General features: G+C 35.4%; 1 long non-coding RNA gene across 1 annotated transcript in view; it reads right to left on the minus strand.

Moving 5' to 3' along the window:
- LOC136357797 (uncharacterized) overlaps positions 1 to 27,996 on the minus strand; it is a 418,230-nt gene that overhangs the window by 369,272 nt on the left and 20,962 nt on the right. The gene's annotated exons all lie outside the window — the stretch shown is intronic.

The following is a 27,996-nucleotide window of genomic DNA, read 5'->3' on the forward strand; positions in this document are numbered from 1 at the left end:
TTCACCAATTAAGACTCCATCTACATATGAAATGTAGAGGTTTGTCTTTAAGATACTCAAGGATGGAACTTACCACTTTACTGCATTTGTTTTATTATTCTATTTTAATTCTGTCAAAGAAGACACAAACGTTTTTATTATTATCCAGACTGAACTGAAAATCTTCTTCACCTTTTTTTCCCCACTACTAGTCCAGTTTCAGGAAATTTTCTAAAATGGTTACAGAAATCAGATTTCAATAGTCAGTTATGGTGAATGAAAATTGCCTCATTTTATTGTTAATTCAAACAGCATAAATCCATTTAATTTGTGTAAAAGCCATGTCATGATCCAGTAAAGCATATAAGACAAGAGGCAAGAAGAATCAGAAATCCAAATTCAGGCAAAACTAAGACAAAAAAGCTTGCAAACCAAGATAAATAAATAAATAATAAAAGAACCCTTTGACATTAAGAATCTCTAGGAACACTGTGCTCTTAAGCAGGCACAGGGCAGTACTCAAGGCAAGTATCTCTCGACCTCTCTCCCTGCTGTGCCTGACCTGCACTGAGGAAATGGGAGCTTGTTGCAATAGGACACAAAGTGAAGATGCTTGACTCCAGTCAGAAGGCTGTAGAAACCAGAAACTTTATTTTCAGTTCATTCACCCCTTTTATAATGTGCTGTGCTAAGAAGGCACATTATTGGTCCATAGGACTGACACCTCTCCCATTGGCTAAGTAACAGAAATAGCAAACAACACCTATTGTTATGGGAAAGGAATATTGTTTACACAAGGTTGTTTTGGGGAAAAGAAAACTGTTGAAAATTTTCCCTTGGGAAGTGCTCAGGCTCCGAAAATATTTGGTCTACAGGAGCTCTTCTGTGTAAGTCCCCATTATCTTACTGGAAGATGCAACTTAAGTGAACTGGAAGCATTAGGTATGTAGGGCTGATGTAAGAAGAGACAAGCTAGATTCGAATTAGCCATCAGGTGTTCACAACCAACACAGGCACACAGACTGGGGAATGAGATGCTGGAGAGCAGTGCTGCAAAAGAGACCTGGGGGTCCTGGTCAGTGGCAAACTGAAGAGGAGCCAGCAGCGCCCTGGCAGACAGAAGAGCCAACCCTGTCCTGGGGGCACTGGGAACAGCATCACCAGCCAGGCAAGGGAGGGGATTATCCTGCTCTGCTCTGAGCTGGGGCAGCCTCACCTCCAGTGCTGGGGGCTGGTTTGGGCACCACAATGTAACAAAGACATTAAACTGGTAGAGTGTCCAAAGAAGGACAATGGAGAGATGGTGAAGGGTCTTGTGGGGAAGCCATATGAGGAGCAGCTGAAGTCACTGGGTCTGTTCAGACTGGAGAAGGCACCTAGGGGACACCTAATTGCAGTTAGAACTTTCTTGCGAGGGGAAGAGGAGGAGCAGGCACTGATCTCTGCTCTGTAGTGACAGGTGACCCAAGAATATGGCCTGAAGCTGTGTCTAGGGAGTTTTAGGTTGGATATCAAGAAAAGGATTTTCACTGAGGAGGTGGTTGGGCACTGGAAGAGGCTCCCCAGGGAATTGGTCACAAGACCAAGCCTGACAAGTTCAAGAAATGTTTGGACAATACTCTCTGACATATGGTGCAATTCTTGGTGTGTCTGGTGCAGGGCCAGGAATTGTACTTGATGATCCCTGTGGGTCTCTTCCAACTCAGTGCATTCTGTGAGTCTGCGATTTTTATTTATTCTTTTAGTAGTCTCGCTGCTAGATACCTTGTGTTATCTATGTTTCTTCTCATATAGCTGTGCTACCTTTCCAGACTGATCCCAAGACTGCTTCTGTATTTGCACTGGAACTTAAAGTTAACTTACTAGTACTTTTTGGAGCAGAGCTTGGAAGCCAGATTTCTTGTAGATAGTGCCCTAATCACTAGAAAGTATAAACTCAGCCTATTCCTCTAATTATTTTCCTCTGTGCTCTCTTGAAGTGGGAACTTCCAGGAACAAGTTTACATAACTGTTTCTGGTTATGGAAGCTCTCCATCACTAGCTATTTCCCTTATTACATTCTGTACAAGAAAATGGTAATGGTTTATACATATTTGCATATGGAAAAGGCACTTTGCCCATATCAGTCCTATTAGGTCATGAAATTCTAGTCATGCAGTTTATAGTCAGGCTGTTGGAGAATTATTTCCTTCAATAAATGTAAGAATATGATATGACTTCATCCTATTACAGAAAACTCTATCTATTTCTACTTCTTCTTCTTGTCTCTTTTAGCTTATAAAATAGAAAATTAAAATTAAAATCTGCTTGATATGTACAAAGATTTTGAAATGTGTCTGTAAGGCTGCATTCAATCTCTGGCTGAAGAGAAGATGCATATTGGTCTCTGGGAAAGGAAAAAAAAGGCTTCAGAAGCTAGTGGCTTGTATGAATTTCTACAAGAAACATTGTGAGCTCTTGAGTGTATATGCATAGTGAAACCATTCCAGGCCCCTCATTTTAGTAAAAAAACCAGCATTGGCTCCTATAGATTGATCCTTCCTATAGACTGATCCTTGCTGCTAACTAGAGAAAATATTTTGAGTGCTCTCTGATAGACATTACAGAATATGGAGGATATTTCAAGCAGCTGTGATGTAGCATTGAGTTTTACCAAACTCTAGCCTAGTTATGTTTGCTGACACTGTAAGATCTTATTTCCTGGCTCCCCCATGTCCTCTGCTGGTTATGTGATTTGTTACATATTTTATATATACTGGTATTTTCCAGAATGGCTGTGTGCAGACAGCTGGGAGGATTATCCATTACAGATGTAATTTCCTACAAAATGTCTTCACATAGTCTCTAATATAACTGTTGTCTACCCTTCTACACAGTAGTATCATATACAAAAATATAATTTGTACAGACACCTAATTTGTTTTAGGGCATTTCTTTAAATAATTTCTCATAAAATACACAGACTAAAAAGTGTAGCATTTAAAACCTAATCAAAAACATTAATTTCAACTGACTGATCTGAGGTGCAGTCATCATAACATCAGCTCCATTTGCTTTGGAGTTCTAGCAGCATTTTGATGGATTTCTCAGTTCAGATGGCCATATTTCGTGGCCAAAGCTCTTAGACTCATTCAATAAAGATACATATATTACCAGTATATCTTTAGAGTACAAATAAATAATAAAAAACTTCTGTAAGTGCATAACTCTGTAGCTTTGGACCCTACAGAAAATATTTTGGAAAGCAAACTTTACAGCTTTGGAATGATTCAGAACACTTTCTCCCCAGAGGTAACAAACTTTTCAGATTAAATTATATAGCTCATATACTGCACAGTTTAATCACAGCTAATGTAAGTTTCTATATATAGTTAGACTATTTTATGCCAGTTTTTTTCTTTTCAAGATTTTGCAGCAATCTACAAATCAAAATATAAATGCAAAGTAATAATTATTACTTCTGGTTCCTGCAGTGTCAATTAATGTCAAGTCACTCACTATTGAACAAAATCAGAGATTCTGAGAGAAGTCCTTGGCATTAACAAGAGCTCAGCAGCCATTATTTGCTTCATATACTCCAGTGTTATTCTGATTAGTGCTTAGGAAGCAATGAGCTATTACTCTAAGCTTAATGCTGATGTAATTTTTAAAAGAAAATTAACATCTACCTGTTATCTGAAATGAAGATATTTGAAGGGTGCATTTTGTGCCCCTGATATTGATTAAGACAAATGGTCTTTTTTTATAAAATTAAGATGATGTTGGCACTTTGCTTGTGAGAGAACATCAAAATAAAAAAGGTACGCCATATATGCTTTCCATAATTTATTGCAAGTTGAGACATAAAATAAGGAAAGAGCAAACTTAAGAAACAGAACATGAGCTGATGAAAACTAGGGGCATAGATTTGAAAACATCTGTGAACTTGTACAGTTAGTTAAGGAACTGCTTGAAAAGAGTCAGGAAGAAATGCAAAAGGAAAAGACCCAGGAAATGAAGCTGTGCTGTAATAGAATTGCAAATAATAAACTAAGGCTCTTTTTTTTTTTTTTTTTTTAAAGACATAATATACAGAATTTAACGTTCTATTTAAAACTGCTTCTCTTATCACATTTGTTACAAAAAATTAAATTATTAAACTTTAAATCCTTGATAGCAGAAAACCTGATATGAACCAGCATCTTTAAAACTAAAAGAATTTCTTATGTATGTGTGATGCTCTACTGGCACGGGGGAGATGGGAAGAGAGGAAGGATTACTAGCTCCATTTAGTTGTGCTGCTTTCAGACCTCTCATGGGTCTGTTGAAGAAAGTCCTGATTCCCTCTTGTATACCTATTTCCTTCATTTGGATGGTTCCCAAAGAGATTTCTTCCTGACGAAAAAAGCAACAAGTTGTCCTGGTTCTGTCCAGGGCAATTAATTTTTGCAGTAGCAAGGAGCCGGGAGGGCCAAGACCTAGAGATTAATTGATACCACCTCATGTTGCTTTCCAGGCGTGAGGGAGGGGCTCACTTCTGGGTCAGCATGGTAGGGTTGTCTCGTTACTGTTTCAAATGAATTGTTCTCATCACAGCCTTTTATCTTTATGTTTTTGTGCTTCCGATTCTCCTCTCAAGCTGCAGGGGAGGGCGAAGAGGAGGGGGGACACAAGCAAACAGAACATGGTTGGAAGATTTTCAGTGGCACCACTAAATCAAGGAGTACCAGTCCTAAACCTTAACACAGTCTTAGGATGGGACAGAGATAAGAAGCAGTTTGGGTGTCTTGGAAGCACTCTGTGCAGTTGATGAGATTCATAGCCCTTGATGAAGAGGTAACTGTTATTGAGGGCTCTGGAACAGATTTTCTATTCCCAGGAACGCAACTAGTGGCACTTCCTGAACATGCCAGATACCAAAATGTACACTTTGTGGTCATTGAGTAAGAGTCCTCTCATGCTCCTTGCTCGTGAAGTTCCTTCCAAGGTCAGCTTATCAACAGACCTTTCACCCTATCTTCCTACTGCAAGGCTTTTGAGAATTCTGACCAGCCCATTAGAGAGTTAGAAATCATCAAGAGCGTGAACAAAGGGTTTCTGCTCAGTGAAGTGATCCAAAGGAGGCCGGTTCTTACCTGTATTTCTTGACATGAGTATTGCAGTTGTTCACTACAATTTCTCTGATCTGTGCTTTCATTTTTTAAATCTATAACTTAGAAACTGTTCTGTCTCTTTTTTCACTGACCTACTTAATTGATCAGAAAAACATGTGCCACATACTTTTTTCTTTTGCTTACAGTTGGGGTGTCCTATGTCTAACTCTGAATATTGATATTGAAGTGAATCTGAATTGCTCTTGGTGATCTGCAGTAATTTTGTTTTGCCCTTGGTGAAGCTTAGTGCTAATGTTTAAATCTAGGTGTCTTACATTGTGGGTAATTCACTTCCTCTGAGTTAGCAAAAATGTTATGCAACAATTTCAGTATTTATAAGAATATTGCTTAATATTCATCTACTTGTTAGTTGCTATTTGTGAAGCAGAACATAAAGTCTTATTTTCTCCTCATTTTTCTCTGTATTGCCAAAGCAGTTTTGCTAGCCAAATTACATTCATTCTTTCCCAGGAAGGTCATAAAAAGATATGGAAGACTATTATTCATCTACATTCTTTACTTTCACTCTATTTTGTATTGTAGTTAGAATAATTTAATCTACTATCTTGTGGCAGAGTAGTTCTAAAGAATATAGTACTATTACTAAATTATCTTATTTGTTTCATATCCCATTGTTTGCAGGTTATATCACCTCTGTGTTTTGATATCTAACAGAAATGTCATTATTTTAAGCAATGAAATAAAAATATGAATAATGTAAAGAAAAGTAAACTACAAGATACATTACATTATGAAATACTGTTCTTCATCTGTTGCACAGATATCTTTTTTTAAATAGGAATCTATTTTTCTGTAACATCTGCATTTACTGCAAAGGGAGAAGAAAATAAAAAATAGCACTTACAGTAGGATAAATGTAGTACAAATTCTTGGGTTTATTTAGTTCTGAAAGACTGTTCTAATTATTATCATTTATTTTAACAGAAAAATCACACACAAAAAGACAGGCATTAAAAGTTTTCTTAATTTAGGTTTTTCCCAAACTAGCTTGCTTTATATATTCTAGTTCAGTAACATACAATAGTTAAAGAAATTAGGGAATTAAGAACAAATTTTAATGTATACATTTGTAACTGCATGGTCTGAATTTCCAGGAATTTTGTAAGGTCCCAGTAGCTATTATTCTATTTACTGCAAGAATTGAGCAATCCAAAAACAGCACAGATGAAAAAAATAATTCCACTAGGAGAAAGAGGAACCTCCCTTGTGCACACTAAATCAATGCCTTAGCAGGATCTGGCAGTTTTGTCTTGAACTAATGGAAAGAGAAAGCTAGAGTGTGTTCCAGAGCTCTGTGCATGGAGGGATTTTCCACAAGTTAATATCTCCTTTCTTCATTAAAAGATATTCAGCTATCTTCAAGAACTAGGCCTTTTTCTTTTTCCAAAGCAGAATGAAGATGCCAGGAAGGCTTTGTCTAACTAGGGTTTTCCAAAATAAATTTTTTGCTTTTGTTGAAATGGATATATTGGAAATGTACTTGATTTTTAATGTACATTTTATTTTCTATTATTTTCTCTTCAATGTTTTAATCTAAGAATATTTCAACTTTTCATTTAATGTTTTACTTTATTTTGGGGTTTTTTTGTTATTTTTATAATCTTAAAATTATTTCATTACCTGGACTTTTACAGTTTGTTGCCTCTGAAGTATGGAAAATGTTATACTTTGTTTTATTATTTAAATTTCTGGTTTATTATGTAAGTTCATTTATGACAGGCTGTTGCAGTTTTGTTAAGCAGGAACTTTCTTTAGTGATTTAAAAATGAAATCATAAGTTTATGTTATCACAATATATGTTACTCACTTTTCTCTGTTTAATCATGTGCTGTATGTGAGCCAATGTGTGCGTACAGGTAATATGTAACAAAATTCTTATGTTCCCAAAACATAGACATAAAGGTGGCCTAAATTTCAGGAAGCCAATATTCTATCACCATATCAAGTAGTCTTTGTAGTAGGCTACTATGTAGCCACATTTCTTGGTGTGCATGTAAAAATAAAGGGTTAAGTTTATCTTTCTTCAAATGTTAATGCAATTTCTACCATTTTAGGACACTTCTAATCTCCTAAAGATTTGTTGTAAATGATTCCAACAGGTGAAATCTGTTGATCCCTAAAGGCATACATGCATATCCAGGTGTTTCCACGGATTTCAGTTTGTATTTTTCAGGAGTGGATTTGATGTCTAAGGACTCTGTCTTTCTTAATTTGAAATTTCTGGTAAAAGAATACTTGTTTACACATCAAAACATCAGCTTTAATCCATGTATGCCCTAACACAAAAATTTTCCACTGCTGCTGATATGTTAAGAAAATTATTGTGATTGCATGTTAATTGAAATAGAGAAGGCTAGTGTTGCAGGGGTCTTTATAAGCTCGAAAATCAGGTGGGTTTTTTTTCCTATTTTTCATTAAATTACAATTATATCTGGATTTATATTTGAGATATTAAAAAAGTTTCTTTTGTAGAATTTAGAATTCCAAGTAATTTATAATGAGAACACAGCATATATGTACACATAACAAGGAAGCAGGCAAGAAAGCAAACAGGAAATACTTTCTCCAAAAGAAAACAGAAAATAATTAGTGGATATATCATGTAGGAATAAGAAGTACACACACATTTGTTTATCAGGTCCTATGTATAGCAGCATTGACCTATTTAAGCAAAGCTCACGTAAGAGCAGTAAGAGTAAAAATACAAATTAATGTTTGATAATAATGATGAAATAGCGAGTTTCTAGAATTTACTATTTAGAAGATCTTGAAACATGTTTTTCAAGAATGTTCAACAGAACTTGAGGACATAATATCACCACCCTTAGCCCTCCCTGAGTTTTGTGAGAAGCAGCTTATACCATCAGCAGGAGGGCTCAGTTCTCCTCAGCTCAGAAAGCTCTCAATGCTTTTATGCTGCCTTAACATCCACCTAGTGCAGCAGGAACTACTGTGTGTCCATGGTTCTCCGTAAGTCATGGACCAAATGTAGCTTTCTCCTTTCTTCACTGTCATCAGGAAAGTTAGTATGGATTAAGTACTGGACTGAGGTCACAGTCTGCCCAATGGGTAGTGGCAGCTCTCTGTCTCTTTGCTGCTGCAGAGATGCAGAAAAGCAGAAAAGGGGAGGGCTGGTGAGAGAGAGTTGTGAGATTTGGTTCAGAGACAAAGCTGGCCAGAAAATCCCCTTCTAAGCACTTTTCCACTAAATAACAATGATTTACCAGATTTGTAGCACGTCTCAGTGCAGTTCAGTTCTATTTCATCAACAGTGCCCAAGTTCTCACATGTGTGTTCACCCATCTCCTCACTGCTCTGCTAGCAAATCTCATATGCTCTGTAGTGTCCTGATTCTGAGTGTCTTGCTTTCTCCTGGCTGTGCTGATGTGGGTCTAGGTATACCCAAAAGGCATGGTTAACTAGTGCTGGGAGAATACCACCAGAGGAACAAACTGATGATAAACTATTGGCCATCCAGCACTTGTACAATGTCTATTCAAATTAAATGAACAATACCAATGAATTATAGCACTGTCTCAAGCACAGCTCTCCATGAGTTCATTGATGCAGGTTTGACCTGTAAAGGAAATATTCTTCCAAGACATTGCCTGAGCCTAGCTGAGGGGTGACACAGGAATAACAAGTTAGCTATTTTGGAAGAGAAGACAGTTTGCCAAGTGGACAGTAGACGCACCATGATTTTGTTGAGAGATCTTTCATTATGCCAAATTTACAAGTTACTCTAGTAGGTTTTCCCTATTTAATAAACTGTTCCCTAATGAACTGCTCCTGACCATATTAATCTCCTCACAGAGGAGGTAGTTTTGACACATGTAAGAATATTAAAGTTGTCTTTTACTGCCAGCTGAAGAATTGAAAAAATGTGTATACCTCTGGACATTATATGTGCACATTTCCTTGAATCAGGACAGCTTTGTTGCTGTCAGGATTTGAGGTAGGTTGGTTGCTAATCCCTTTTCTGATTGCAACAGTAACTTACATTTGGAATACAAAAGAGTAAAATTGAGGTAAAATTATTAAATAGAATTTTTTTCAAATGTCATTTGAAAAGTGTCTAAAGAGACAGCATAGAGCATAATTAAAATTTATAGCCTAACAGCCTCAGTACACAGCTCTATGTTCATGAGTTCTACCATTGGCTCTGATAGAAATTCCTTCTGGTGTTGTTTAATTCACTCACCCTAGCTGATTTATCATGGAAAAACTGCAAAGCATTGAAAAGAGGTTTTATGATAAACAATTCACTGCAAGTTTTACATTGCCTAGTGGTTTGCAAGCTCATTTATTACAACTGTTAAAAATTGCATTAGATTATGTCCTGTAATATTTGCACTTTCTGTTCTTCACATATTTTCTCTATAGCATGAAATAACTAAAACTTTTGAGGAAATCTATGATAAATGAAGCTTATACATTTAAGCAATCATTTGAAAAAAACACATGCTATTGCATGTAAATTATGTTATGGACATGAAAGTCTTTTAAAAATCAGAGGCAAAGCAGCTTTTATTTTTGGAGAATCCTCCTTGAATTGCATCAGTCATAGAGAGATTGTTGCAGGTACCATAAATAATTACTTCCAATTATTGATATTTCCAGTTTCTTTTCTAGTTTTTAATCATAGTGTCCAATCTGCCATTTTTTCTTTCTTTTCATCCCAGAAATTTCACATTCTGTTTTTGGCTTTGCAGTTTTAGAGTGATTAAAAAGTATTTTTTCAGTGACCTGAAACAGTATACCTGGAGGCTAAAATTTTTAGTCAGTTTTACCCTCAATCCATCTGTCTCATGAAATGAGTTAGCTCTGAAAGCAAATGTTGACTGAAGCACACAGTGAGTATCAAGGCTGAAGAGACAAACTCTGACATGAGTAGGCAAGGTCAGCTTCAAGTTTGTTGTGTGGAATTAAATGGCATAGGCTTGTTTTGGGACTGGGATTTTATTTTTGCAGCTACTCATCTCTGAGGGATTGGTAATATTAGTCAGTAGCAGAAAGCAGAAGATGGGAACACAAGTTTCCTTGCAATGCCTGGACACTGCTTGTGAATGCTTTGGCTGGTAATGAATCACATTTCCTGCTCCTTCTCCCTAACCTCCCACACTGAACATATATCTCCATGATTCACCTGTCTGGACACATCATCATTCACCTGTCTTACTCATGGCTGGCTCTTTTTATTTCACTCATTTAGAAACAGAGACTTTTGACTTGATTTGTATGGTTGCCATTATTTGACTTCTCTGTTTTTTAATTCAAAATTAGACAAAATTTAACAGATGTGAATATGTAAAATGAAGTATGGACAACATCTGCTGGCATATACTGACAATTTTGAGAAGCTAAAAAGAAAAAAGTCTGAAGTGAGGGAAAACAGTCTTTTTAAAAGCTGTAATTGTACACTATATATTCCCACTTGTCTTGAAGACAATTTTTGCAAGTTAGTTGATTATTGCTTTCTATAAATCAATAAATAAGTTCCCAGACTTTCAATACAAGTCTCTAAAGATATGCACATTAATCTGAGGAAGATAAGGCCTTGAAAAAACTTTAAATTATTAAGTTTCCTCTATGGCATTTAGGAAGATGCATATGCTTTTTCTTAACTATAATATTTTATGAAAGTGTAGGTAGGAGAATGCATAGTTTAAATATGACCACAGCTTTAACAGCTGTGTGATCAAAGATGAGCACAATAGTTCCAGTTAGAAGGAACCTCCAATGATCATCTAAACCAACTCCCTGACCACTTCAGGGCTGACCAAAGGTTAGAGAATGTTAAGTGCATTGTCCAAATTCCTCCTAAACATTTGACTGGCTTTGGGCATTGACCACCTCTCTAGGAAACCTGTTTCAGTGTTTTACCATGCTCTCAGTAAAGAAATGCTTCCAAAAGACCAGTCTAAACATCCGCTGATGTGCTTTGAACCATATCCATGTGTCCTGTCTCTGGAGCCCAGGTGGTAGAGCTCAGCACCTCCCACTCCACTTGCCCTCCTCAAGAAGTTGTAAAGAGCAATGATGTCACCCCTCAGCCTCCTTTTCCTTGAAGTATACAAGTCTGAAGTCCTCAGCTGCTCTTCATAGGACATTCTTTCAGGCTCTTTCACTAGGTTTGTTTCTTCTTCTGGATGCGTGGACCTTCATCTGCTTCTTGAACTGTGCAGTCCACACAGTACTCCAGGTGAGACCATATCAGGGCTGAATACAGCGGGGTCATCAACTCATTTATCTAGTTTGTTATGCTGTGTTTGATGCACCCAAGGATGGGATTTGTCCTCTTGGCTGCCAGGGCACACTGCTGGCTTATATTGAGGAGCACCCCTGTCCTGGTTTAGGGCAAATTTGGGAGGAAACCTCTGAATGGGGTTCCTCTGGAGAGCAAAACCCAAATGGCCCCTCTCCCCAGCCGGTCTGGGAAAAAGCAGTTCCTCAGAGAAAAGTGGAAAAACTATTTATTTAACAAACAAAATGCCCACAAGCATGAGGAATTAAAAAAAAAAAAAAAACAACAAACAAACAAACAAACAAACAAACAAACAAAAAAAACCCACAAAAAAACCAACAACAACAAACCAATAAAACCTCTCACCGCTCCGAAGAGAGATGGCAAAACTGAGGAAGTCCTTGTCAGGAGTTAGCTCAGCTCTCTCAGTCTCTTATCAGTCCCAGTCCCTTTGGTGCTGGAAAATGCCAAGATCCAGGCACTGGTGGGCCACGGGTAACAGATCCTCGTCCTTCTTTGGGTTTTCAGTCCAGAGCAGATTTAAACAATCCCAAGAAAAAGAAGAAAAACAGTGCAGGAAGCTTCTTTACCTCAGCTAGCTAAACTAACTAAAAGGGGAAAAAAAAAACCCTCTCTCTGGCCACTCTCTGTGTATCCCATGAACACACAGTCCTGAGGAAGAGAGAAAAAAGAATGTGGAGGAGTGAACACTATTTTCAAAACAAACGGTGTGCTTCTTTCCCTGCTTCACTTTCAGAACCAGTCTTAAAGGCACAGAACAACACATAGAGCACACACAGAATAGATGATTGGGGATACAGGCATCTTGGTCACCCCAGGACAACCCCCATATCACTTTCTGTAGGTCTGTTCTCCAGCCACTCCTCTCCCATTTTATATTTGCCCCTGGTGTTTCTCCAGGTGTAGAGTCCACCCTTTGGTCATTGTCATGTCATATCGCTGATAGTTTCCCAGTGCTCCAATGTACCAGAACATGCTGCAAAACCTCTTATTCCATGACAAAATCATCAGCACACCCCAGTTTAGTATATTCATCAATGGTATTGTCATATTTATTATATAATTAAGTAAAAGAAATAGCATTGCATACAATTATTACATAATATTTGTAGAACTATTTCCTTCTCATCCTCTTTCCTCTGCAATAATATATCATCCTCACATATGCTGATCCGACTGCCACCAAGAATTAATAAAAGAACATTTTATAAAAAATATCAGAGCAAGTGTTCTGAAATGTTCTGCTGTTGTACTTTTCTAGACTGTACTGAGTGGTTCATCTGAGACTGATATGAGTAGCTTAACTGTGTTTATTAACTTTTCCACAAATTTTAGTAATTGCTCTTGATTTTATATACAATTTTTCATGCACAATGTCTCATTGAAGTGAGTTCCATCATTTAACTATGTTTTATGTGGAAGAGTGTTTTTCAGACTCTGACATCTAACTATTTCATCTGCTGCCTCCTGTTTTATGCTTTCTGAGACTCTGAAAAATAACAAATAATAAAACCCAAAAAATAATCAACCAAACAAAAACCCTAACCTGTTTCAACTTTCTTGAACATCTGTGGTTTGATAAATCTTTAATGTGTTAAAAAATATTTAAGTTTCTCTTAGGATGATGAAAATGGCATTCTTTCAATCACTAGTTATCACTCTTCTTCTTTTGGTCATCATGTTACCTTTCCCTTTATTTCTTCAAAGTTTTTGTTTTGCTGTTTTTCTTGGAGTTTTTGTTTCTACAAAGTGATTTGGTTTCTTTTTGACCAAATATTCCTGTTCCAGGAACATTGTGTATTCTACAGTGTCACAATATTCCTTTCTGATTAGTTCTCCATTCCTTACCTAATAAATTGTAATACTAAATTTGCTTGTTTGACTGCTTCTGAACATTAAGATGATTACTCTATTTTCATAGAATAATGTATTATAAGCCTGAAATATCTTTCCTCTGTAGTGCGAGATACTGCAAAGTCCTTCACTGTGCATACAAAGTTAAAATTGATTTTCCCATTATTTTTCCCCCTGAGTATCACTAACAATAATAATTTTCACCCTGTGAATCTAATCACCATAAAATATCATTAAGGCTAATTGAACATTTATATAGATAATCACAAAGCTTACCCTGTTATATTAGAAAGTAAATAGATAAACTCTCATACTTTTGTACAGAGTAGTTTGCAATAAAGAAATGAAGTTTTATAGTGCTTTCCTCCCCTGCCCCCCTTCCAGTTAGTTAGGAGTAAAGTCCAAGAATTTCTCAGTCTCCTGTAACAACACTAGGAAGTATTGAAATTTCTGTCTCTGCAACATTTCAGCGTGTTACACATTACTGAATTTCATTGTCAAGCATTCACTTGAATGAGTGGATGGAAAACCAGTCAGAATTTGAAGCCAGCCTCTAAGGAAAAGTTCCAGTAAAATGCTACATAATATTCAGAGGGATAAATGTTTACATTTTGACTGATTGCTATATTTTTCTGGTTAATTTTATTGGCAGAATCTAAGAAGTGTTTACTGTAACTTAATTATTCAGGCTATGAATCATTTCTATTTTTCTGTAGCATGCCTCATGTCACGCATATCAGAAATAGGACACCAAACAAGAAAGTCTTATGTACACGTTGGTGTAAAAATTCCTGTGTTACTATTGTTCACTGGGGCAACGTCCATCTACTTTAATGAAAATGAGAATGGTATGGAACAAGATTTTGCAACATGTTTCAAAGATAAGACAACCTTTGCCTTAATATTTTGTCTTCTCTAACCTGCTTCACAGCAGAGTATCCTTGACTGAAAGCACTTAATTCATTGCTGTCATGAAATGCAGCAAAAGTTTTCATTATGCTATAATGTTAAGCCTGATTATTAAGAACCTTTATATGAGAAACTACCTTAAATTAATGGAACAAATTGAAATCTTAATTGCTATCTGTGATCTAGGCACACAGCATATGAAGTACTGGAACAAATGCTCTCATTAATTTATCTAGAGATTTGAATGAAATGTCCTTCATAAGAAAATGCAGAAGGAGATATTTATTACCTTCAATGTCACAAGCAGGGTGTTCTAATCTTCAAGAATATTACTTGACACAGAAGTAGGAACGAAACAGAAGAAATTTTATGGTAGAAATTCAGAATGAAGAAAGAGAATTTTGCTCCTTTTGGGATATTTGTAAGTGCATTGGATGACTTCAAAGGATTTGCAATGGGTTTAAATTGACTTCAAATTACACTAAGCATAATAGATGGATCACATATAACCATACCTGTAAAAAAATATATTGAGATAGAGCATAATAATCAGATATTCTTTTGAATATGGAAACAAATGGTCTTTTTCATTATTTCAAAAATTGATTTAAATAAAAAAAGGAAAACCATAGAAATAATAAAAAAAATTCCTTGATTTTCCATTCTCTTTCCTATAAACTTCTAATGATGAGGCTGTGACAGATGGCCTTTAAGCCTCTTTGGCCGCTCTACTTTATGATCTCTAATTAGGTCTAGATCACATCTTCCATCTGGAAAACACTTTCTGGCAGCAGGACTTCTGGTTACAGAAGGCAAGTAGGAGGCTGTACTGCAGGTTTAGAGACTCTGAGCAACTAAAGTCTCCTCAAGCTTCCCTTAACAACATGTAAGCAGTAGTTTTCATATTAGTCATATTTGAACACATGTATTCCTAAGTAAAATGAATTAAAATATAGCATGGACATGCAAAATTGACAATTCCAGTACAATTTGATATTTTTACCAAACAAGTTGGATGATTTCCTAGGTTAATTAAATGAAGGAAACCTCATTGATTTGTATATTGGAAATGTAGTCAGTGAAACATCACATAGAGGGTGGCAGCTGTTTTAAAGTTCAAATAATCCATTCCAGGTGTACTTGTGAAGGGGCAGAGCTCAAGTGCCTCATTCTCTTCTGGAATCCATAGGGCATCCAAGACATTAATCTGGAACTGGTTGCAATAGCATCAAACCTATGGGAGATATACGCTTCCTTGGAGTGACATCTGGGGATGAGGTGGATACGATAAAGCCTCAAAGTATTGTTAGGCATTTAATAACCAAATCTCATTTTTCTTGCCTGCCTTAAAGTGTATAAACTCTGCCCTTAAGCTCCACTACCTGTATTAACTAGGACTTCATTTTTCTATTTTTCTTTTTAGGGGAATATTGATCTGCTTTATGTAAAACCAAGAAAGGAAAGAGAAATCAATAGATCTACTTTACAAAAAAAAAAAAAAAAAAAAAAAAAAAAAAAAAAAAAAAAAAAAAAAAAAAAAAAAAAAAAAAAAAAATTCTGACCTAAATTTTACTGGAGAATTGTAGTAATGACCTTTAAATATTTGCTAATGGAGATAGGTAATACAATAAATTAAGAGAACATCCTAAGAATTCTATGTGGCCTTTTAGATGACCTAAAGAAGAACTGAAATATTAGGAATAGAGTGGAGTAAAATAGTGCAAAATAGCTGGTCATACAATTGAGGAGCAGTTAGTATAATTTCTGGTATTGGCCCAGAAATCATCATTTGAAGACATCAAAGGACGAAAAGGATTGTCTGAACACAGGGTGATTTTGGTTCACTAGCAGGGTATGACAATGGAAAAGCAAATATTCTTCAATCTTCAATGAGAATACATATTTCCAGTAGAAGCAAGAAATTGTTAATGTCATGTTAGCCACTATACACATGTATATAGAGTTAAAATATGATCCTATTTGTTTAAGAAAAACTAAGTCAGACTTCAAACCTGCAAAAACCATTGTTCAGACAGGCAAGATCAGAAGGAAAAAAACCCAATAATTTTAGAAAAATGTATATTCTTTATAAGTATATTGAAAAAAATAAGATCAGGGAGTAAGAAAAGAAAATAGTAAAAATATATAATGTTTGTGGAAAGAATTGTAGACAGAAATAAGTTTCTAGCCAATAGAGGAATAAAGCTTTGGAAATTTCTGATTGGATTAGTGGACACTTCAACCCAAACACCGATATTTCTTTACACTTTCTGGTTTTGAGGTCTGGATCCCTACACACTCAATATCCTGTGGTTTTAGCTTCTGCATGTGTTTTCCTATTCGAAAGAACATAAAGAAAAATATTTATACAAATATACTGCCTACTATAGGAAATCTTTGGAGTTTTTTTCTCAGGATAATAAGATAAAAGAAGGCATTCTAAATTCATATTTGTTCATTGTCATGAGCATTCTCATCATTCTCATCATTGTTCTTGTTGGGAAGGATGAGAATATCAAAAGTGCACAATGCTTTTGCTCTGAAATAACTGAGTACAAATTCCACAAAGAAAGAAAATATGTTGTTCTTTTTATTACCTTTTTCTTTCCTTTGTTTTATCCCAAATATAGAAAGTTAATAATTTAAGTAACTCCACTTCCTTTTAATAGAGGAAATCACAAGTCATTACCTAGCTATAAGGTTTATAATGTGATCTCTTCAACTTTCACTCCCCTGAGTCACTTGCCCACAACACTACTAACAGTTCCCTCTAATCAGGGTTGAAGATAATATAGTCCCATAGTTCAGTTGAGACTCTGGGAAATTTCTGTGCTATGGTGGCAAACTGTTTCCTCAGGTCCTGCATCAATGCTGTTCACAATCATAAATTCTGTAGAAATTTCAGGATTCAGAGATTTTCACAGATGAAGGCAAACTGAGATTGCTAACCTAACATAAACACAGATTATAAAGCAAAATGGTTACTTAAGTGCCTTTCTCTATTTTTCTGCTCTTTTCTTGTCCAGAAAAAAATTGACATTTTTTTGTTTTTTGAAGTTTTCACTGACTCATTCATATTTCCCTTTCCACTTAAGCCCTCTACTCACTCATTTTCTTGTCTTGTTTGGTCCATACCTTTGTGACACTTAAATAAGAAGCTTATATGCAAATTCTTAAATCCCCATGGGAAGATCATACAACCAACAGCTGAAATTACTCCATACATATCCCTCTATATGTACCAAAAAGGAAAAACAATTAGACAAAAAGTTTTTGCTAACAAATTTTGATTTGAAGAGCTGATCGCAGTTTAAATTAGTGAACTGAGCATTGGAGTGTTCTTTCTTTTGTGTTGAAAAAAAGAGGTACACAGGCCACTACACTTTTTTTATGTGGAATTCATTCTTCTAAATATAGCTATTTTGTTAGGAAGTATGTATATGCCCAAACTCTCTCTCCTACTTAGTAAACTATTCAAACACGACTTATGACTTATATGAAGACCAAAATTAAGTGAGAACTGGAAAAATTGAAACTATTTAAATCCATTCATAAATCTGAAATAGGAAAAAAATTTTTTTGAAAAATTAAAATGTTACCACATATAACATTTGACATGACATTGTCTCATAAAGATGACAAAAAAAACTTTAGTAAATCTGGTCTTCATTTTATATATGCATTATAAATCTTACAGCAAATAGGTAGAGCTAGAGGAGATGACTGAACTTTTATGTGGCTTTAATACTCAAAATACACAGAAATACGAGGATTTTAGAACATTTCTGGCTATTTCTGTGTACCAATTTTCTATTTTTTTCTGAATAAAATAAACAGTCTATTTTTCTGAATTTCTATTTCTGAATTTAAAAAAAGTCTGTTTCTGAATAAGCAGTCTATATAGAAATCTTTGCCAATCAACCAACAAAAAATAAGATTTTCTTCAGACCATATTTCCCCATGTCACTGATAGGGCACATAACACATGATTGTGGCACTGAGGCTAGTTTCTTACTACATGTTTTTGAAGTGTCAGCCATAAACTTTTGTTAGGGATCCTGTGAGACTTAGGCAGTAATAAAAGTAAATATTTTAAAATATGTATTGAAAAAATATATCTTCTGTAAAAGCTGAACCAACTCTTCAGGAAACAGGTTAAATTTGGAAGATTTGATTTAGAAGCCATAGCTTACTTATGGTGTAAAATGAAACCACAAGAAGTGTAATATAGGAATAGCCAACCTCTCTGATGAGAGTCTATGTGACACAAGCCACAAGCTCTTAGCAGATGAGTAACCTCTTCTCCATCAATCCCAATGCATTTCCATACTGGCCATCAGAATATATGTGAATTATTCCAATCAATCCATTTTTATTCAGCTTCTCTCAATGGACTCACTTTCCTTTTTACTGGTCATATCCAACCTTGCTGCCTCAAAGCCATTTTGCTAAACTTTCACTTTGCTAAGTCTCTGATGTAATAAGCTTAGGCTTATATCTACCGCGAGCATGATCCAGTCAAATAGTTCTGAAAAGGTGGAACTAAGCTATCTTATTGCTTTCAAATCCTGTTCCTTCAGTACTCTGGGAACTACTATTTTGCTGTGTTTCTGGAAGGCACAAGATATAAGAAGACACATTAATACTCTCCAGAACTCCTTCTATCTAAGGAAGTCAAAATATAGTGCTTGATAAGCTGCACTGCTTCCCAAATTCCCTCATTAATTAGGCAAGACTTACAGGGAGAGGACAGACAAAGAGATGCAGGAGGATGAACTTGGAAAGGACAAGAATACAAATGTGTTTTTGAGATGCACTGCCTTTATGAGCCAAATGCTGTATATAGCTGCTCTAGCCTTGAAATGGAAACTGATGGACTTCCCATATTCTTCTCAAGCCATGGTAACACAAAACATTTTGGATGTTTATACAATATCCATCCTTAGGGCAAATTTTCTAGAATATTTGCTCTCCTCAAAGAAAGTAGTGAACACATTCAGCAACTTTTCCTGATAGTAGATGTCAAAACCAACAAAATTGAAGTCTTGAAAGGGAGTAGCAAGGAGAAAGATATTTAGTAATGAAAACATAATTACAGTGTCCCTGATAAAACAAGGCCACAAGAAACTAATTTACATAGTAATTTTCTGAAATATATGAAGATTACATTTCTTTCTGTGAACATCATCTATTTTCCATTCACATTCCCCTTGTGAGATTAAACTTCTTCCAAAATTTAGTTTCTGAATAGGAACAGAAGCACATACTTGGATCCTGTGATCTAACCATAACCAGGAATATAACCTGCAGTTGTCAGAAAACAACATTTAGACTTCCTTATATCAAATTCAGTTTCAACTGTCACATCTGTTTTTCTTTTTTTTTCCATGAATAACCCTAAAAATGCCCTCTAAATAAGCTTTGGTATAAATAGCTAGAGAAACCAGAGCATTGTTCTTGAAAAAAAGGCTGGGAGTAAAGTGCTGGTAAATTTTGCAGGATGTTGTCATGGAAATTCTTCTATCTGTTAACTGGAAAGGATCTTAAAGCTAAGTTTAAGCAGTCTCAGCTGTGGCTGATCTTGCATGATTCTCATACACCAGACAGCGGATTCCCTTAGGCTCTGTGGCTGAAAAAAAATGCTTGCAACGCACTTTGCCTAATCCATTTGTATATTCTTTAATTACTGAGACAGGGGAGTTTGGTTTTGGTTATTAAAATACTGAAGAGCTATACCTGTGGCATTTCTTCTTCAAGTTTGATAAAGAAGACCTGATCTTACAAGTGATTAATAAGTTTTTATCTCTCAGAACAAATTTAGTTCTTGAGAGTCAGAAAATTTTCATCTTCTTTTCAGTTTAATTAGCAATTTGAAATAGAAATTATCCAATTATTTTGATTGTTTCTGTACAAAACAACCACGAAAGATTCTGTACTTAAATCATTTAACTTATGAAATTAATTTTAAAAAATGTAGGTCTTCAGTTGCTATGGACCAGAAATTATTAAGAATGTAAAAGGAATTTCAACATTCATTTTTCTGTAAATAGAAATATTATTAAATGGCAAATTGCAATTCAACATTACATCTACAGGTTCACTCAGAAAGATCAGAAATTGAGTTATTAAAAAATATCTTTCTCTTGTTGGGTATTGAATAAGATTATGATACACTGAATTGTATCATTATGATGAGCCAAATAGATAAAATAAAATATATTCTCTCATGCCTTAATATCAGGATGAATCATTGCTAATAGTTTAATCTTCATAAGTCACTGGGAAAATGTATCAAACCTTACCTGGTTTCAGGAAGATCAGGAAAATTAAAACCATGTCTATAGCAAGATGAAATTTCTAGAAGTTAGGAGAATTTAGGATATTTAAAATTCCTTATGGAAACCGTCATATTCATTATTTTTAAGGTGTTTCAAATAGGAATATTTTATAAGATAATATTTGCTATTATTTAGGTAAGATTGCAATCTTTCAGTTGTTAGTACTCAGATGGTCTCTAGTAGTAACCGTAAATCCTAGTTACTAGTCACTTTACATATTAGTTATCGTGTCATTTTAAACCAAGTTGAGTGGCCAGCCTGCATCACTTACAGGAAAGCACAAATGCACAATTTGTAAATGGGGTGGTGGCATTTTGTAATGATTTCAGTAACTATTTTTTTGCCCTCACCTCTATCTTGCTTGTGCCAAGCCAATTCTTCATAATATCAAAAGCTGAAAGGTAAAAAAGTTCTTTTTTATAGTCTCATAACATGCATATTTATTTCAATTGAACAGAGAACATAGCTTCCTCTGAGTTATTTTATTTGTCTAGTCAATGCACTGAAGAAAAGAGCAGCATGATCCTTTGCTAGATATATGAAAAGTACATATGAAAGGTCATGTACTAAGCTGTCCTGGTTTCAACTAGGGTAGAGTTAATTCCTTCTCGGTGGCTGTTACCGTGCTGTGTTTTGGTGAGCAAGTGCATTGTGCATCACTTATTTTTTTTCTTTCACTATGATTTATTATTATCCTTTACCATTATTATTGTATTTTATTTTATTTTCAATTGTTAAACTTCTTATCTCAGCGTACGAGTTCTGCTTCAATTCTCCTCAGTCCACTTAGGTGGCAGAGAAGAGAAGGAGTTGAGTGAGCAGTTATGAGGTGCTTCATCTCCAGATGGGATTAAAACCACAAAATAAGCTAATAAAATGGGGCCATTAGTTTCAGCATTACAAATTTAGATGGGTTATTAAATTCTTGTAAAAGATATTTATGTATTGCTTGTCACTTTCTAACACAAATAATACTAATCCCCTGTAATCTGAAGGAAGACATTTGGATATCTATTTTGCCCTTCATAAAAACATTCCCAGAAATACCATAATACCAGTATTAGTAACAATGGGTCCAATGTCAACATCCATATGGATTTTTTACACAGAGAAACACAGAAAATAATGCTTTTGTCTCATTAAGGCTCTGCAACACTTGAGAGAATTGGAGCATTTGACACAGATTTGATAAGTCTATTTGCTGTGCAAGAGAATATTTTGCAGTGGCAGGGCAAGGAGACAATTTCATACTTGGTGGAGTTCTAGTACACTCTGAAGATTTGCCCTGTGAGTGATTTTAATCCATACTGTGTCTTCATTAGAGATGCTTCTGAAGTGCTCTGAAAGTATTTAGCACCTCTGCATGCTCACCTTTCTATTGGTATGTATTTCTTACCCACGTGGCCCTTATCTCCTGACTTCCGAGTCAGCACTGAAGCGATAAAAGTATCATGAGGACTGACTTTAGCATACAAAGTTTACAAACCTTTCTTTAACTAAATCTTTTCTCCACTGTTATCCTCAGGCATTTAGGCTGGTGACAGAAGCATATCTACAACTGCAGATGGAAAAGATTCAAATGCCTCAACCCAGGAAAAAGATACTTATTCATGGATATTTCTCTGTTGCTTAGACCAGTCCTTTGACTAGAACAGATTACAAAAGCAATGAGACTAATATAATTCAAGATAGGAAACTAAATATGAGAAGTGGCATTACATATTACATGTTGATAAGATACATATCAGCCAAAATTAATTAGGTATACAAATGGAAAAGTAATTTAAACTTAAAGGGGACAAAAAAAAAAGGAGAGAACTGGCCCTTACTGGAGCTTCCAGCCCTTCAGGAAGATGACTATTATTGCCATAAATGCCTATAGATATGAATAACACAATTATCTCCTGTGAAATTATTTTGAGGATTTATGCACCTCCTTCCTTATTTTTCCCCAATCAGTTTGGCATCTGATTTCAAAGTAACTTATAAATGCAGCGGAAAAACTGTCAAAAAGTATAGCAACTTCTAGAGGTGACAGTTAAAGTCACTACTTAGTCACGCAATTGGATTTTGCATGGAGATTTCTTAGATTTTTCTTTTTAGGGACCTGCTAGAATTGAATGTTTATCAGAAATGCATTTTCTATATCAACCTTAGACTGAAATTTTCAAGAACTAATTGAAAACACAAGACTACTAATAATTAAGGAGATACAAATCCTCTGCTGTTTTGCATCATAGCTGTGCAGATTACTCAGTACTCCAAAAACAGTTAACACTATGTGAAAAACATACTTCAGTAGCTGACAATTTCTATAATATAACTAAGGTTCAGAAAATGAAACCCAGTATAGGCACACATGTAAAAATCATCTTTTTATGGTATTCTACAAAAAGTAAAATAGCCTTTTGGAAAACACCAGTATAACAGTGAGTGAATATTTCAATAACTGCATGTAGGTAAGCATAGCTTCTTCTGCTGAGAAAAAAAAAATCATGCTGCCACACTGATTTTTTTTTTCCTAAAACATAAAACCTATTTCATTAGGTATCTGTGCTAGGAACTAAGCTCAGGATTCTTTGGTAAAATATTTTTCTGCATTAAAAAATGTTAGCTTTGTTGCATATGAATTAACCTCTCTCAAGTTATTCACAAAATGACAGAAGATAATTGCTGTGAAAAAAAGCACATTGTTTTGGTTATGAAAATTTATGCAGACTTGTAAGAGAAAAAACTGTGTTAATAAAAGATGTCTGCCTATCTTTTCATTTTGCTGTTTTCAAAAAGGTATTTTCACACTATGGGTCAAACAGAAATGCATATTATGACATAAAATGAGGGAACATCCTAATTCTGTCTGTAGAGTAACAAATTGCTAGTAAAATCGATTTGAGGTGTAATTTATGCCATCTACTCTAAAAACACATCAGCTAATGGTATCTAGGCTTATTTTCATTACTTCAATTTGAATGAAAAATAAAGGGTACTATGGCATACTACATTCAGCATTAGAAACAATAATGAAAAATGTTCTGTGGAGTTTACATAAACTCATACATGTAGAGGCCACAGAAGCTAATGCTGTGTAGTGAAATTGAATCAAATTGAAAATTAACATATTAGTAAAAAGATTCAAGTAAATTATTTCCATTTGAAATCAGCAGAGACAGCTGTAAAAACATGAATAGCCTGAAAAAGAATCCCAAAGGATTTTTGCAAGAATTAAAGCCATTGTTATTGTTGAAATCTATCCATCTACAGAGGCAGTGGGAGACATGGACTACAAAATTTCTTGCATTCTATGGTGCAAGCTGTAGTAGAATTTTCAGGCTGTGGAGTGGTACTTCATGACTGCAGCATACTGGTGCTCATTGTGAATGTCAAAGAGGTATTTTATTCCAAGGGGAGTGTATGACAGCACAGATCCCACTGATTTTAGTATCATTTTGCCATTGAGCTCAGCAGAGAATTTAGACTTGAAATAATTGTACACATGGCAATATGAGTTATCTACAGTTTTAGGATGATGTCGATACCTAGAACATCAATATTTTGTGGCTGAATTAGCCATCTTTTAGAGTACATTGATCTAAATTCACTCTGGTGAGGTTGAGTGGTCTTTATGTTGCATTTATGTGACAAAGGCCTATTCTAACACAAAACCTCAGAATTAGAACTTCAGACATTTTTGTCTGGATTGACTGTGCCATATTGTGAAGTGTGAAGCGTCTATGAACCTGCAATAAAAATGCAGCATAGAAGAAGTATGAGCATGAGAGGGTGGCAGAGGGCTTGAGATCAGGATAGGATGATGTCAGAGGCCCAGGGCTAAAAATGCTACAGCAGTGACCAATTACTGGCCACCTCTGGAGTGTAACCTGTAAGATTGGTTTTACAGATGAAAATAGGAAACAAAGAATAAGTACCCAACGAATGGAAATGTACCACATAGAGTAGATCTCACAAAAGCTGGAATCAAAGACCAATTTAGGAGGTGCTGTTAGAAAACACATGAAAATATCCCAGAAACCTAAGAGTATAGAGGAAGACACCCCACAGCTCCCCAAAACCACATTATATTCCTCCTGGAAAACTATTTAGACTAATGATTTGCCCAAATAACTCTTGTTTTTTTATTAATGAGAATTAGCTGCAGTAGTAATTTTGTTTATTAATGTTAGTAATTACTAGAATACTAAGAATTATGTTAGTTAGAATTCTACAGTTATAAGAATGTATAGTTAGAAAATTAGTAATTTCTTGATTATAATGCTAACAGATTGGTGTAAATATAATTTAATGATACAAATTCTTAATTGTGCTTATATTCTGAATTTCTTCAGCTCACACAAAACACACAGGAGGTGCTATCACATTCTGTGTGTTTAATGAGAATCTGTCTCTCCTGTAGACAAAGTTCAGGCACTAGCAGAATCATGTCTATGAGGCTAGTTATGACACAAACCAGTTATATTCACCTTTCTTTAACTAGCTTCTTTTCCTGTACAGTCATATATTCAAATATTTATATGGTTTCCTTTGCATTAAGTATAACTTATCCTTGAAACTCTTTATGCTGCTCATTACTAAAATAACCTTTTGAATTCACAAGTTTTACTGTTACTGTTTCACATGTGGCAAACAGATATTTGGAGTATTACTACATTCTATTTAATCAAAATGTCAATTCTCTCTCCAAGGAAACATGTATGACCGGAATCACACGTCACTATGTGAAAATACCAGCTGGTAACCCAGCTGTGGTACCTTGTTGCTGACTGCATCCATCCAAGTGACTTTTATGCTCATATGGCTGTAATCTTCCCAGGTATAGATCTAGACGCCTTACTGCAAAATCTATATACACCCTGAAAGTCTTGCACTCAGGGTCTTAAATGTACTTAATCATACAAAAAATTCAGATAAATTACTGAGAATGGTTTTTAAAATCAACCCTCACACATTTCTCTGAGGAGCTAAAGATCACAAAATAAATTGATTTTAATAAAGAAGAAATGTAAGCCTCTTATCCTCAGTTGCTCAGAGCCTTAATCACTGAAATGTCCTTCCTTATTTACATAAAATAATGATGAGTAATGAAGATTTTCACATCAAATTAATCTCTTACACTCAGTTGACATGTATTTCTTTAAAAGGCATGGTCAGTAACAGTTCTGTAACTATTCACTCTTTGGAGCAACGTTGCACACTTTAGTAATCGTACTTAGAAAAGAAACAAAACAAAGGGAAAAAGGGAATTCACCTTCTACTTTTCCTTCTTTAGGTCTGTTTTTGTTTAAAATACAAGATACCCCCCTAAACACACAACGAGTAGAACAGATTATCAAAATGAGCTAATTTGCATGCAAGCAACTGTCAAGTTAAAATTCAGATATTAAGATTTTATATAGAAACTCATTTCCATAGTGAGTTTGAATAAATCCTCAGATTTTCATGCAAGGATTTTGTTTCTGTTGGTGTTTTGGGGTTTTTTGGGTGGATTTGTGCTTTGTTTTTTTTTTTTTCTTGATAGATGCTATCATGAAACAAAACTTCGTGCATGGCTTGAAACCACTTCTATCAGACTAAAAGATAGGTTAGTACAAAAAGACTTTTGCAGAAATGTAAACTTCATTTGAGTTGAAAACAGTCTGGTGTGGCAGGCAGAGCAGGGTCAAATCCTGCAGCTGCAACAATTTGATCATTGATTTTGTGAGACTAAGTATCACTTTGGTGCTTCATAAAAAATTTTTGAGATAATTTTGTCTACAGATGTAACACATAGCTGGTAGAATTAAGATATACCACAGAAGAAGCTTTTTAATTTTTTTCATAAAATCAGTTAATCGTAATGAGATCTTTATGGCACGAATTAGGAAGGGAGCCAGTGCAAGCTGACTCACAGGAAACTGTTTCAGAGTTCAGTCTGTTTAGCATAATAACAATAAAAGAGACTGTCATTCTTTGACAAAAAACAATATCCCACACTTATACAAATGGTGATAATGGCTGAATGAATAGCTAAAACTATATTTTCAAAGAGAAGCTTTTGATCTTTAGGACCTCAGAATGTTTTTGGCAAGTAGAAGAGGAGTAGGAAAGGTCATGCCTGTATCTGTACTTCATTCTTTTTTATGCGTCTTGCAATCAGTACATGAGATTATAGAAAAATATTTCCAATTTTCTCTTCTCAAAAGAATTGCAGTAGAAGAAAATCAGATAGAATAAATAATTTGAAAAACTAATGTTCATAATCTCAGTGATGTGTCTTCTGTGGAACATTAACAAAACTGTGTAAGACGCAAGCAATATGCACAACTGAAGATATGAAAAAGCCTTTAATTCACTTACATGTGGTTATCCACATACTACTGCTAAGGTGACCTAAAGACAAGCCAAACCAGCATTGTGACATCCATGAAGTTGATATGCTATGAACAGCCTTTCAGGGAAAACTATAGTCTAACAAGGTTCTAATTTGTTGAAACAGTAGGAATCTGTGCTCTGAGGCCTCTTGTATCCCTGCATTTTGTTTCATAATGGTCTTCAAAATATTCACAGGTGCTGTTTTAATGTTACTGGGTTAACTAAGGATAACCTTGGCTGTTTCTGGTCTGAAACAAATAGGTATCACCTGTAAAATTCAGTTCCGCTCCCATTCTGTAATCTGAACTTTGACACCATGTCTGCGTTTAGATAGACAGATATCTGCCAGGGAAGATTGGAGTCTCCCTTGGAATGTAAGCTCCTCCTCCTCTTTCCAAATTACTATAAATTTGCAATTAAAAGGCTGTCAGGCAAAGACTTCTGGGAATCGGTATAGCAGCTCTTTACTAGGGATATAAAACAAAATACAAATGTTGTAGTATGGAAGAATAAGCAAGCAAACAAACAAACAAGAAATTCTAAAAAACCCTGACAGAGTCAGAAATACAACCAGATGCCAAGTGGTCAGGGTGTTGGAAGCTGTCCAAAGCAAGCTCTCCTGGAGTGGCAGATGTGGTTCTGTTGGAAGCACAGACGGTCCTGTAGAAAAAGGGTCCAGTAATAGCGAGATGGGTCTGGCCTTCCTCCAGGAATCCGATGGAAAATTGAATCACTACTGACACTGGTGGGTCCTTTTATCTGGGTGAAGATGGTTTGGCTACTCCTCCCTGGGTAGAGCATCTTACAATAGTATGATGTAATGTGTCATGTCATTGGTGAGCTTTAATAGTCCATTAACAGAAGATATTCCCGTGGGGGTGGTGGAACAATGAACAGAGATAAGAAACACTGACTCATCTGAGCAGAAAGATAAGCAGCATTGACCCATTTGAGCAACACTGATCCATCTGAGCAACATTGACCCATATGGTTTTTAACAGCTGGCTTCTTATCAAAGAAGGCAGTTAACCTCTCTCCAACCGGGTTTAGGCCACCTCTTTGCTTTAATTAAGTACTCTTAAGTATCCAACTTGATCTGCTTGGTAACTTGTGGGGAAAAAATTCTTTAGAG

The sequence above is a fragment of the Sylvia atricapilla genome, chromosome 2, assembly GCF_009819655.1.
Source record: "Sylvia atricapilla isolate bSylAtr1 chromosome 2, bSylAtr1.pri, whole genome shotgun sequence".
NCBI lineage: Eukaryota > Metazoa > Chordata > Aves > Passeriformes > Sylviidae > Sylvia > Sylvia atricapilla.